The following is a 13464-nucleotide window of genomic DNA, read 5'->3' as shown; positions in this document are numbered from 1 at the left end:
TAAGGTCAATCTTTGTAGGCAACATTTTTCTTTCTGCCTGGGCAAATGCAGGATTTATTTTTATTCTTCTAATTCAAACATTTTGGCCAGTCATGTTCAAGTGTGGTTCTCTTTTCTTTGATTCTGTCCAGCATACCGTGAATCCTCCTATTCTTGATACCTGTCTTCAGAGTACTGGGAAAAGCTGCTTTTTACTTAACATATGTTTTTTGTTGTTTTGTTTTGTTTTGTTTTGTTTTTACTGCTTCATCTCCAGTTGTGCTTGTTGCCTCCTCTTTAACACCTAATGCTGTTCAGTTTCATCTGCAATCTCTGCTTTGTAGAGTCACAACCTTCTCCTTCATCATTTTCATCATTTTAATCCTTTTTCCTCTGCATTTTCTAAGAGTTCTAGAGCTTGCTCAATGAGTCACTGATGTCATTTTCTATAATGTCTAAGCTATTCTTTTTTTTGGTATAGCTGATACAATGTTACATCAGTTTCAGGTGTTCAACATAATGATATGAGAAATTTATACATTAGCCTATGTTCACCCACCACCGCAAGTATAGCTCACATCTGTCCCAAAGCATTGCTTTTACAATATCATTCACTATATTCCTTATGCTGTAATTTTCTTACTATGACTTACTCGTTCCATAACTGGATGTCTATGCCTCCCACTCCCCTTCATGCATGCTGCCCATCCCTTCCACTACCCCCCTCACAACCATCTGTTTGTTCTCTGTATTTATAAGTCTGATTCTGCTTTTTGATCATTTGTTTTATTTTCCACTTATGAGTGGAATCATAGAATTGTCTTTCTCAGTCAGACTTATTTCACTTAGCATGCCTTCTAGGTCCATTCAAGTTGTCTCAAATGGCAAGGTCTCATGCTTTTTTATGGTTGAGTAATACTCCATTGTGTGTGTGTGTGTGTGTGTGTGCGCGCGCGCACGCACGTGCATACACACACATATACCGCATCTTTCTTTTTTTTTTTAAGATTTTATTTATTCATCAGAGAGAGAGAGAGAGAGGGAGAGAGAGCGAGCACAGGCAGACAGAATGGCAGGCAAAGGCAGAGTGAGAAGCAGGCTCCCTGTTGAGCAAGGAGCCCGATGTGGGACTCGATCCCAGGACGCTGGGATCATGACCCGAGCCGAAGGCAGCTACTTAACCAACTGAGCCACCCAGGCGTCCCTATACCTCATCTTTCTTAAGCATTCGTCTATTGATGGACACTCAGGTTGTTTCCATATCTAGACTATTGTAATGCTGCAATAAACATAGGGGTGGATATATCTTTCCAGATTAGTGGGTTTGGGTATTTTGTTTTTTGTTTTTTGTTTTTTTTTAAGATTTTGTATATTTATTTGAGAGAGGATTGAGAGAGAATGGGCAGGAGGAAGGCACAGAGGTAGAGGAAGAAACAGACTCTCTGCTGAGCAGGTAGCCTCATGCAGGGCTGGATCCCCAAACCCTGAGATCATGACCTGAGCTGATGGCAGAAGCTTAACCAACTGAGCCACCAGGTACCCCTCAAATTAGTGTTTTCATTTTCTTTGGCTAAACACTCAATAGTCAAATTATTTGATCATATGGTATTTCTATTTTAAAATTTTTTTCTATTTTAATTTTAATTCCATTCTGTTTTCCACAGTGGTTGTACCAATTTACATTCTCAAAACTGACAAGTTCTTTTTTCTCCACATCTTTGTTAACACTTGTTAGTTCTTGTCTTTTTGATTTTAGCCATTGTAACAAGTATAAAGTGACTATCTCTTGTGCTTTTAATTTGCATTTCCCTGATGATTAGTGACATTGAGTATCTTTTCATGTATCTGCCATCTGTATTTCTTCTTTGGGAAAATGTCTATTCTGGTCCTCTGCTTATTTTTTAACCAGATTGATATTTTTGGTGTTGAGTTGTATAAGTTCTTTATATAGTGTGGATATTAACCCTTATTGGACATAGCATTTGCAAATATCTTCTCCCATTAGTAGGTTGTCTTTTTGTTTTGTTAATGGTTTCCTTTGCTTTACAAAGTTTTTAATTTTGATGTAGTCTCAATAGTTTATTTTTGCTTTTATCTCCCTTGCCTTAGAAAAATACTTGGAAAAATGTTGCTATGACCAATATCAGAGAAATTACTGCCTGTGTTCTCTTCTAGGATTTTTATGGTTTCAGGTGCCACATTTAGGTCTTTCATCCATTTTGAGTTTCATTCTTTTACATGTACCTGTGCAGTATTCCCAAACCATTTACTGAAGAAACTGTCTTTTATCCATTTTAAATTCTTGCCTTCTTTGTTATAGATTAATTGACATATAACTGTAGGTTTATTTCTGGGCTCTCCATTTTGTTCCACTAATCTATGTGTCTATTTTTGTATCAGTGCCATATTATTCTTTACTGCTATTCAATTTTATCCTACAGTTTAGTTTTTAGTGTTCTAAAAATCCTTTCTTCACTCAGAAATCTTCATTTTTATCTTATCCAATGTCTCTCATTATGACTTTCTAATACTGTTTCATGGGGACAAGATGTCTGGAATTCCACTACTGATGATCAAATTTTCTAAAATTCTCTTCTGTTCACTGTAACAAATCATCCTCTGAGGTATGCTCCCCTTCTAAGTCTTTAGACTAATGCTCTCTTCCCTTGTGAAGCATGGTTATCAATATTTCCCCATAGTTTATTTTGCTTTTCTGTTTATTTTTCCATCAGCAAGGAAAGTTCTTTATCAATTTTCCCCCAATAGACAAAAAAATATGTGAATTTTCCTCAATTCCTTTCTTTGGGGACTTGGGTGTAAACTGAATACCCATCTTATACCTCAGCTGACATACTCATTGGAAGGTATAGCTTCTAGTATTAACTGCCAGAGTCCGGCAGTCTTTCCCCCCCATTTTACCTATAATGACTCTGCTACCTAAGAGGAAAGTTCTCCTCTCCCCCACTGCGTGATATTCTGACTCTCTAACTATATTCACTATTTTAAAGACTGAACTTCTTGTCCAGGTCTTCAGGTAGAAGAAAGAGTACATAATGAGAACCCATGTCAGAAATTCCATTTTTATTATTTTGATGCTCAAGTCCCTGCAGATCACTGAAATGTCTTCTAAGTGTTTGCTTTGATATTTTTTTAAATGAAATTTTACTTAGCAGGAAGTTTTAAGTACATATGTACTGAATTAAAGACTGTGCCATCAAATAATAGGTAGAAATGTTCTGTTATTCAGACTGATGGTCCCTGGCTTCATCTTGGGCCCTCCTTCCAAAAGGTCATGCCTAATTCCCTAGGAATTAATTTACTTTTACTTTTTGTTTATAAAGTAATAATATTTTAATAATTATTTTTCAGTATTGTGCAGAAGTATCAGTTCTATGTCTCTCAACCAGATCTTAACTATTCCTGGCCTATGCATGAGGGCATAAGATGTGGATTAAAATACAGCTCTGGTGTGGCAATCAGAATTCTTTGGTTGCAATCAATCAACTGCACTTTGGCTGATTTAAGCCAGAGGAAATATGTTGAAAATATTCTAGGAAATAAGAAAGTTGACAGGTAAGTTGGAGACCAAATTTAAAGAGATAAGAGAAATGGCAACCTGAAAATGTGGAATCAAAGACTGTAAGAGTTAAAGGAATGAACTCACAGAAGGAAGAGTCTAGCTGCCCTCTAGGTTATTAACTTCTGGTCATGTACTTTCTGCTTGTTACTCTGTTCAAGATTAGAACTTCAGGGAGTGAGTGTCCAGTACGCTTTAGATCACAAGCTTAGTTCTTTTATCAGTGGGAGCAAGGGTCCTGATTAGGATTTCACCATATGGAACCCTGAAGGAAAGAGGTAGATGTCCCACAAAAACCAAGGTACTGGTAAGGAGAAATGGACCCTGGGGAACCAAACTCCCATGAATGTCCATCAAATGAAAATTAGCCTGTATCTTCAGATTTCATCCATATGACCATATATCTTGCTATTTAATTTCTTCCAACATCTTAATTAGCTGTCTTTTGTTGGCTTTGTACCTCAAAATCTGTTTTCAGTGGAATCTAATGAATCTGAAGTCAAGAACCAACGACTCCACTCACCTAGCTATGTAATCCTGGACAAATCACTTAGTTTTTCTAAGCCTCAATTTCCTAATCTATCATAATTTTTTGGATAATTTAATGGGGTAATATATGTAAGACTCATAGAAAATATTTAATAAATAATGTATTGTGTTAATACTATGGTTATAGTTGTATAAATTGTTATTATTATCATTAACAATTGACTAATTCATATTGACCTGTTATCCTCCACCTCAACCTAAACAGGACTTCTAAATTAATCCTCTGATATCAGCAACTCTCAACAATGGGAAGAGAGAATCTCAATAACCTTTCCGCAATCATACAAACCTCATCCCCAGTGAATAATAAGCCAAATCAGCCCCTGACTGGTTTAAAAGTCAAGGCATCCTTTAGGGACTTTTGTTCCCTTCAAGAAATCAAACAATTGAATACAGTCAAAGCAATTGTGGATAAACCACCCAGTTACCTGTTTAAAGGACCCTTAATGAATATTTATTCCTAAGATAAGGGAAGGAAGCAGAAAATTAATGTTTGTACTTGAAATATCCATTGACACATTATAGTGTTGTTTACATTTTGTTTGTCATAAGCACAGAAAACATGCAAGACAAATTCTAAATATCAATGGAAAAAATGCAATTAAAATTGTCCAATTGAAAAAACAGGTGGACTTTTCTAAAGTGCACATGAAATGGAACATTTTCTAGACGAGATCATATGTTAGCCACAAAACATATCTCCATAGAATCAAGAATACCTTTTGACCATAAGGATATGAATCTAGAATCAATACCGGGAGAAATTTGGAAAATCACAAATATGTGGAAATTAAACACTGTTATCTTTAATAACAAAAAGATCAAAGAATAAATCAAAGGGAAAATGAAAAAATATCTTGATATAAAACACAAGGGAGACATAACGTACTAAAACTTATAGGATGCAGCAAAAGCAGTTCCAAGAGGAAATCTTTCAGCTATAAACACATATGCTAAGAGAAAAGAAAGATCTCAAATAAACAACCTACCATTATGCCACAAGGGATTAGGAAAAGAACAAGCTAACAAATTTAGCAGAAGAAGGAAAGAAATAATAAGGATGAGAGCAGAAATAAATAGAGAATAGGAAAGCAATAGAAAAGATAAACAAAACTAAGGGTTGATCCTTTGAAAAGATAAACAACATTGAAAAACCTTTAACTAAACTAAGAGAAAAAAGACTAAAATGAATAAAATTATAAATGACATAGAAGACATTATAAATAACACCACATAAATACAAAGGATCATAAGAGACTACTAGGAAAAATCACATGCCTACAAATTGGACAACCTAAAAAAATGGATAAATACTTGGAAACTTACAAACACAAAGTCTGAAACATGAAGAAATAGAAAATCTGAACAGACCAAAAAGGAGTAAAGAGATGGAATTAGTAATTTAAAAAAAAATCTTCCCAAAGAAATGTTCAGAACTGGATGGTTTCACTGGTAAATTCTACCAAACATTTAAAAGAGAATTAAAACCAATCCTTTCTGAATCCTTCTCTAAAACTGAAGAAGAATAACTCTCAAAGTCATTTTTATGAGGATAGCATTGTCCTGAAAACACAGCCAATAAGGAAACTATAAGAAAATTACAGGCTAATATTCTTGATGAATATAGTTGCAAATATTCCCAGCAAAATATTAGTAAACCAAATTCGACAGCACATTGAAAATATTACACACTTTGATCAAGTGGGATCCCTAGGATGCAAGGATGCATCAACATATGTGAATCAATAAATGTGATACACCACATTAGTATTATGAAAGATTAAAATTATATGATCATCTCAATAGATGCAGAAAAAGTATTTGACAAAATTCAACATAATTTCATGATAAACACTGTGAACAAAATTGGGTCCAGAAGACTGAAGCCCACAGTTAACATCATATTCATTGGTGAAACATTGAAAGCTTTTCAATACCAAGAACAAGACAAGGGTGCCACCCTTAGTTCTCTTATTTAACTAATACTATTTATAGTATTAGAAATCCTAGCCAGAGGGTGCCTGAATGGCTCAGTCAGTTAAGCATCAGCCTTTGGCTCATGATCCCTGGATCCTAGGATCAAGCCCCACACTGGGCCCCCAGCTGTGCAGGGAGAAGCTCCCTACTTCTCCCTCTCCTGTTCCCCCTCTCTCTTTCAAATAAATAAATAAAAGTCTTTAAAAAAAAAAAAAAAAGGAAAGAAAGAAATTGTAGCCACAGCAATCCGTCAAGAAAAAGAAATAAAAGGCATCCAAATGAGCAAGGAAGAAGTAAAATTATATGTTTGCAGATGATGCAGATCTTATATATTGAAAATCCTACAGACTTTACCAAAAAAACTTTAGAACTAATTTAAAAATTCAGGAAAGTTACAGAATACACAATCAGCGTACAAAAATATGTTGTATTTCTGTATACTAACAAGATTTCCAAAAAAGAAATAAAGAATGCAATGTCATTTACAATAGCATCAAAAGCAATAAAATACCTAAGAATAAATTTAACCAAAAAGATGAAAAATCTGTACACTGAAGACTATAAGACATTAGTGAAAGAAATTAAAGAAGACAAAAATAAAGGAAAAAAAATTTCCCATACTCAGGAATCAGAAGAATGAATATTCTTAAATGTCCATACCACCCAAAGCCATCTATACATTCAGTGCAATTCCTATCAAGACTTCAATAGTTTTTGAGGCGTCTGGGTGGCTCAGTGGGTTAAAGCCTCTGCCTTCGGCTCAGGTCATGATCTCAGGGTCCTGGGATCGAGCCCCACATCAGGCTCTCTGCTCGGCGGGGAACCTGCTTCCCTTCCTCTCTCTCTGCCTGCCTCTCTGCCTACTTGTGATCTCTGTCTGTCGAATAAATAAATAAAAATCTTAAAAAAAAAAAAACACTTCAATAGTTTTGTTTTTTTACAGAAATTAAAAAAAAACTTAAAGTTCATATGGAATCATGAAAGACCCTAAATAACCAAAGCAATCTTGAGAAAGAAGAATAAAGCTGCATGCATCACACATCCTGATTTCGACCAATGTTACAAAGTTATAACAATTAAAACAGTATGGTACTGGCATAAAAGAAGACACATAGACAAATGGAATAGAACCAAGAGTCCAGAAATAAATCCATGCATATACAGTCAAATAATATTTGAAAAGGGAAGCACATTTTTTTTCAAGAGGGAAAAATAGTTTCTTCAATAAATGGTATACTAAGAAAATAGAATATTCACATGCAAAAAAAAAAAGAAAAGAAAAGAAATTGAGCCCTTATCTTACACCACTCACCAAGATTAACTCAAAATTGATTAATGACTAAAACATAAGACTTAAAATTCCTAGAAGAAAACATAAGGAAAAGCTCTTTAACATTGGTCTTGGCAATAAATTTTTTGGATATGACACCAAAAGCACAAACAACAAATGCAAAAATAAACAAGTGGAATCAAATCAAACTAAAAAACTTCTACACAGAAAAAGAAACAATCAACAAAACAAGAAGGCAACCTAAGGAATGAAATTAAATATTTACAAAGCAAATATACAGTCAACAGTTAATATTCAAAATATACAAGGAACTCATACAACTCAATAACAAAAAGATCAAATAATTCAATTAATTTGACAAATGGACAAAGAACTTGAACAGATATTTTTCCAATATATAAATGGCCAACAGATACATGCAAAAGGTGCTTAATCTCGCTAATCATCAGAGAAAAGCAAATCAAAACCACAATGAGATTTCACCTCCAAACTGTAGAATGACTGCTATCAAAACAAAAACAAAAACAAGACATAAGAACTGCTGGAAAGGTTGTAGAGAAAAGGGACTTCTTGTGAACTACTGGTGGTAACATAAGTCAGTTTAACCACTATGGAAAAAGTATGAAAGTTCCTTAGAAAATAAGAAATAAACTACCATATGATTCAGAAATTCCATTTCTGAGTCAAGTGGTCTAGTGTATACCCATTGACTTTGAAAACTGTCTGTACCATTTGGGAGGTTGCCCATTGAATTCTTAACTATGGGTGTCACTTGTATAAAGGTCAGCCTCATTCAGAGACTTATTTCCAAGGAAGGGGATTACAAAGTTCTCCTTTTCAAACTTTAATATACACATGAATCACCTATTGATATTGCTAAGATGGAGACTCATTAGGTCTGGGTTGGGGCCAGAGATTTTGCATTTCTAAAAAGGTCCAATATGATGTTGAGGCTGCTATCCACAGATCAGAGTTTGAAATAGAAAAGCTAAAAGAGTATAAACAATGATTCCAACACAAATTTCTAAGCATAACTAGAAAAATTCTCCTGATTTTATTCTCATGACTTCTTATAATATAACCTTACTCACAAATACCGAAAGGTCAATGCGTATCTACTGTCTTGGAAGATTTTCCATAGGCCCTAAAAAAAGCAGGAAGCTAATAATCCAGGATAATTGTATCTTTGGTTCATACAGGCATCACTGCAGAGCATGTTTAAAATGCAGTTTCCGTGCATTGCTACCACTCAAGAATTTGGCTTTATGATGCCTGAAATTTGCATTTTATTTATTTTTTAAAATATTTTATTCATTTATATGACAGAGAGAGAGAGCACAAGCAGATGGAGCAGCAGTGGGAGTGGGAGAAGCAGGCTCCCCAGCCTCCCAGCTGACCTGGCGGCTCTGTGCCATAACGCAAGCATGGCCCAGATGCCTACTATCTTGTTGCTCTGACATCTCTTAGGATGTTGTCTCTGTCTGCATTTTCAAATATGAGCCACTACCACATCTGTAGTTCAGCCCACAGGAAGGAAAAAAAAAAAAAAACTAAAGAGCAAGCTATTTTCTTTTTTCCCCTAGTTGTTTGGTTTATACTTTATTGACGTATACGCTATATACATCAAACTGCACATATTTAAAGTACGCAATTTGAAAAGTCTTGTCACATTTGTATCAACCAAAATGTTCATACACAGGTTGGGTGAATACACCACTTCTTCTAAGCAATGGATGCATATTGTACATACATTAAGCAGTGTTATTAGTCAAAAGTCCGCACCCAAGCTACAAAGGAGGCTGGATAACATTGTCTCAAACTGGGCACCATATGCAAAGCTGTATCGCTAGTTCTACTGAGGAGAGAACACTTTGTGGGACAGCCAGAAACCCACATTTCCTGGAAAACCTATATGCCTTAAAACTCAGGGCAGGTATCTCCTTCAGGAGGCCTCTTCTGATCCCCAGACCTGAATTAAGTTTCTCTTCTATGCTTACTGAAACCCACTACTCACGAACCTCACTATACCTAGGATGTCAAGTTATCAAAATGACTTTGTGTCTTCATCTATATTGTTCCCTTTTGGCACGTGTCTAGTTGCTCTCTGTCAACAAATGACAAAATTGAATTAACCTGGTATGAAGATTGATAATGACTGACACTTCTTTTTTAATATCAATAATACCGATCTTTTATTTAACAAGTGCCCACTATATGCCAAAACACCATTCAAGGCCCCATAAAAATATTACGTCTTCCCTTCTTCACAAAAATTCTGTGAAGTAGTTATTACTCTCCCTACTTTATTTATAAGGAAACCAAGTCTTGTAGGAGTTACAAAGCTTGTCCCAGTTTCAGAGCTAATGAGAACCAGAAGCAGAATTTAACTTACCTGTCCCATCCAAAGCCTACTCTATTTCTACCTGAACATGCCTCTTCTCCATTGTCATTAATATGATAATCAATCACTCTAAAAATGCACACCACCCATATTTTAAAGATATTTTAAAGCATGATTCTATATGTTATTACTTGCCCTGGACGGAAAAGTTTCTTAGTCTCCTTTTCCATCTGCAAGCCATAAAAAATTATCTGTAAGGTATTGCTCATATAAACAGAGAGCTAACTTGATTTAAAACCAAAAATCTCAATGTCTTAAAAGAACGCAAACTAGAACTCAAGATCTCCTTTATAGCCTAGTTCACGGATGGGAAAGTGGAGACACAAAGACAGGAAATGATTGCTGGAGTCAAATAAGGCACTGGCTCAGCTGGGCTCGGGCTTCCTGATCCGGGGAGGCAACATGTGTTTGGAAAGAGTATGGACCATGTGGCCCAACAATGGAAGATTCAAATACTGATGCTGCCATTTGAGTATGGGACCTCAGACAAGTTTCCTAACTTCTTTAAAGCAGTTTCCTCATTTGTAAATGAAATAAAGATACCTACCTCCTTTGTAGATGTATTGTGACTAGTGGAGATGAATTATGGAATTCACATATGAATTATATAATCCACATAGTGCCTGACAGAGTGAGTGCTAATTAAATGTTAGTTCTCTCTTTCCATCACAGGCTAGCCTTTTCCTAGGACACATATTGCCTTCTACAAGGGCAATGGTCTTTTACCCTTCTTGACACCCACATAAATTTCACATTGTAGAAATCTAGAGCTGAGTGCACATGAAGCAGAGTCCATTCTAAAGGTTTTTTTTTTTTAATTTAAAGAAAGAAAAAGTAAAAAGTGCTGAGCCAATATTTCTACTATTCAATCATTAAATATTAATCGATGTCAATGCATTTGAGGGAGCCTTTAGCTGTGACAGGTGAGCTGAAAGTAGAAATTCTGACTTAACGAGGCCTCCTGGCCACTTTGGCAAAATGTCAGGGTGCAGGGTGTGGTGGAGAATAATTAACTGATAAACAACCTTCCAAAAAAGATCAGTAACTATGAACTTGAGGACAAAGACAAGATTTCTCTTATCTTCTCCAAAGTGTTTTTTCTCATGGGATCTCTCAGTCCTTTCTGAATCAACCCTGATTCAGTACCCCTAAGTCAGAATGCCCTTAACTGTTTTGTTTAGACTGGGCTATGAAATGATTAGGCTGTTGAAATGATGAATCAGGAGCACTGCAGGATTTTTCACAGTCTCTCTGAACAATGCCCCATATCACATTTACACTGACAGGCTGTATTTTTATATTTGACATGTGAGAGGAACATGGAAAATAACACACTGACAGCACCTTAGATACCAGTCATACATCTTCCTAACACAGATTGATGGGTGGAAAGGAATATTATTTAGTGAGCCCTTCTTAAGCTCTCCAAGGAAAATATATAGATCCACCAGTGGATTGACTTGAAACTCATATTAACAATCCTTACGAGCAAGAAACAGAAAAACAACCACCATCCGTTTCTGCACCAGCAAACAGATCAGAGAAATTAGCAGAAACCAATCCTGTACCTGTACATTTCTCACTGATGGGTCAGGCTTTGCCCCTCCCCAGCCCAGCAATCTGAGTCAGTGGAATTTCTCCATTGAGGCACATCGGTCTTTCCAATTTCAAACCAAAGGTGAAAGATAAGCTGGTAGGAAAATTTAAGCCACAGCTTTAGCTGCTCAGGGAACCAAGCTGCTCAGGGAACCAACTGTTCTGAAAACAGAAAACAAAACAAAACAAAACAAAAACCTGCGAAGGAGTAGCCTAAGCTAACCACATGCCTATGGAGAAACCTAAAGAACCATGTGGGATTATGGCTGCCATATATTAGGAGACATATATTAAGAGACACAGAAGAGAAGGAAAAAGAAAAAAAAAATGTCCCTTATAATGGATGCTGTAATCTCCCTCCAGGAAGGCATGATTTATTACCACAATTGCTGGGAATGCTGCTGATGACCACTGTCTCAGCTGCTGGCCCTCTTCAGAGGTCCTTCTGCTAAAGAGAGCTCTCACCAAATAGTATGTTGTCTCATGGAGCTGCTTGCATCCACTGACTGGTCAATACAGAAGTATAAGGGCCTAACCTCTTATTGCCAAAAGGAGCAACTATGGAAGGTTGCCCCAGCTTCAGAGCCCCATGAGTTAGCTAAGACCTGCTTTGAGACTCCATCACACTCTATGCCCAATCCTGCTTCCTTCCATTTGCTTATGCAGGTGTCAATCCCATAAGCATTTCATAATTCACTGCTAGCTAATCTTCGTCTCAGAGTCTGTTTCCAGGAATACCCAATACTCCCTTCATTTCCCACTTCCATAATGTACCATGTAACTCAAATATCCCAATGAATAAAATCTTATAATACTTTCAGAAATGTGTATATATAATCAGCCAAATCACTTCGAAACCCACATCATAGTCGTTCTAATTCTCAAGATGGAAAATAAAAACAGAGAAAGATAAGCACCATCTTTGGAAGGACCTACCACTCTAAGTTTCAAGCTCACTCTTTAGTCTAACATGGGCTTTTGTTTCTTTCTTTGTTTTTCATTATATGCTTAAACTAAGGCAAAAGCAGGTAAAGAAAAACTCCTAGGAATTCTAGTACCAAAACAGAAATAGGTGAGAGAAATATTTTTCCTGTTGTAGATGATCCTAAAAAGTCATTAGGGATGCCTGAGTGACTCAGTCGTTTGAGCATCCAACTTTTGATTTCAGTTCAAATTATGATCTCAGGTCCTGAAATTGAGCCCAGTGTCAGGCTCTGGGCTCCGGATGGAGTCTTCCTGAGATTCTCTCTTCCTCTCCCTCTGCCCCTCCCCACACCACCAGGCCATCTCTCTGAAATAAACAAATAAATTATTTAAAAAGCCAAGAACCTGAAATCTGGATCACTGATTCTTAGGATCACAGAGTATCTGGCACTCTTATTTCTGATGGAAAACAATGGGATATGAAGACTTTCAACTAGCAGTTTACTGGCAAAAGGAACCAGAGATGTATTTAGAATCTCACAGTAAGATTTTGGCATTCAGCTCTTAAGAGTATCAAGTCATTGGCTGCCTGTGGCTTCATCTACTTTCCCTAGTTTTTTCTTCTCTGTTCTCCATTTGCTTCCTCTGCTTTTGCTTCCTCCTCTTTGGTTCTTTTTCCCATTTCCTCTCCTTCCCACTTCATTGGACATTTTTTATTGACTGGAGCTTCAATGGTGGTTGCATCACACAGATTGCTTTTTCCACAGTAAAGCCCTGATTTGGAAGGGAGAAAGAAGAACTTTTCATCTCTGTGTGCAAATGTAATTCAAATATGGTGAACTAATTTATTCTGTAAAACTTAATTAAAACCAATAAAAAAAGGAGACAGCTCTGGAGGGAGCAGTAACTCCCTTGGCAGGACCTGGGTGAGATGCATTCAGTTGGGACTTTTTAAATCTTAGCATTTGATTTGGCCCCATGATTTTCAGAGAACTAGGTTTGGTTTTATATGCTACTAAAATGCTTTTAAGTATTTAATGGTTTACTCCAATTGGGGAAAGTTTTGTTAGGTTTTCTCTAAAGTTTCCCACAGGAAAGCCTTGGTTTTTTATTTGTGACTGGAATATTTTGTGGCTTTAGAAATTACCAGGAAAATTTTAAAAAATGCTA

The sequence above is a fragment of the Mustela erminea genome, chromosome 14 (assembly GCF_009829155.1).
Source record: "Mustela erminea isolate mMusErm1 chromosome 14, mMusErm1.Pri, whole genome shotgun sequence".
Classification (NCBI taxonomy): Eukaryota; Metazoa; Chordata; class Mammalia; order Carnivora; family Mustelidae; genus Mustela; species Mustela erminea.
Note: the sequence above shows the minus strand (reverse complement) of the source record.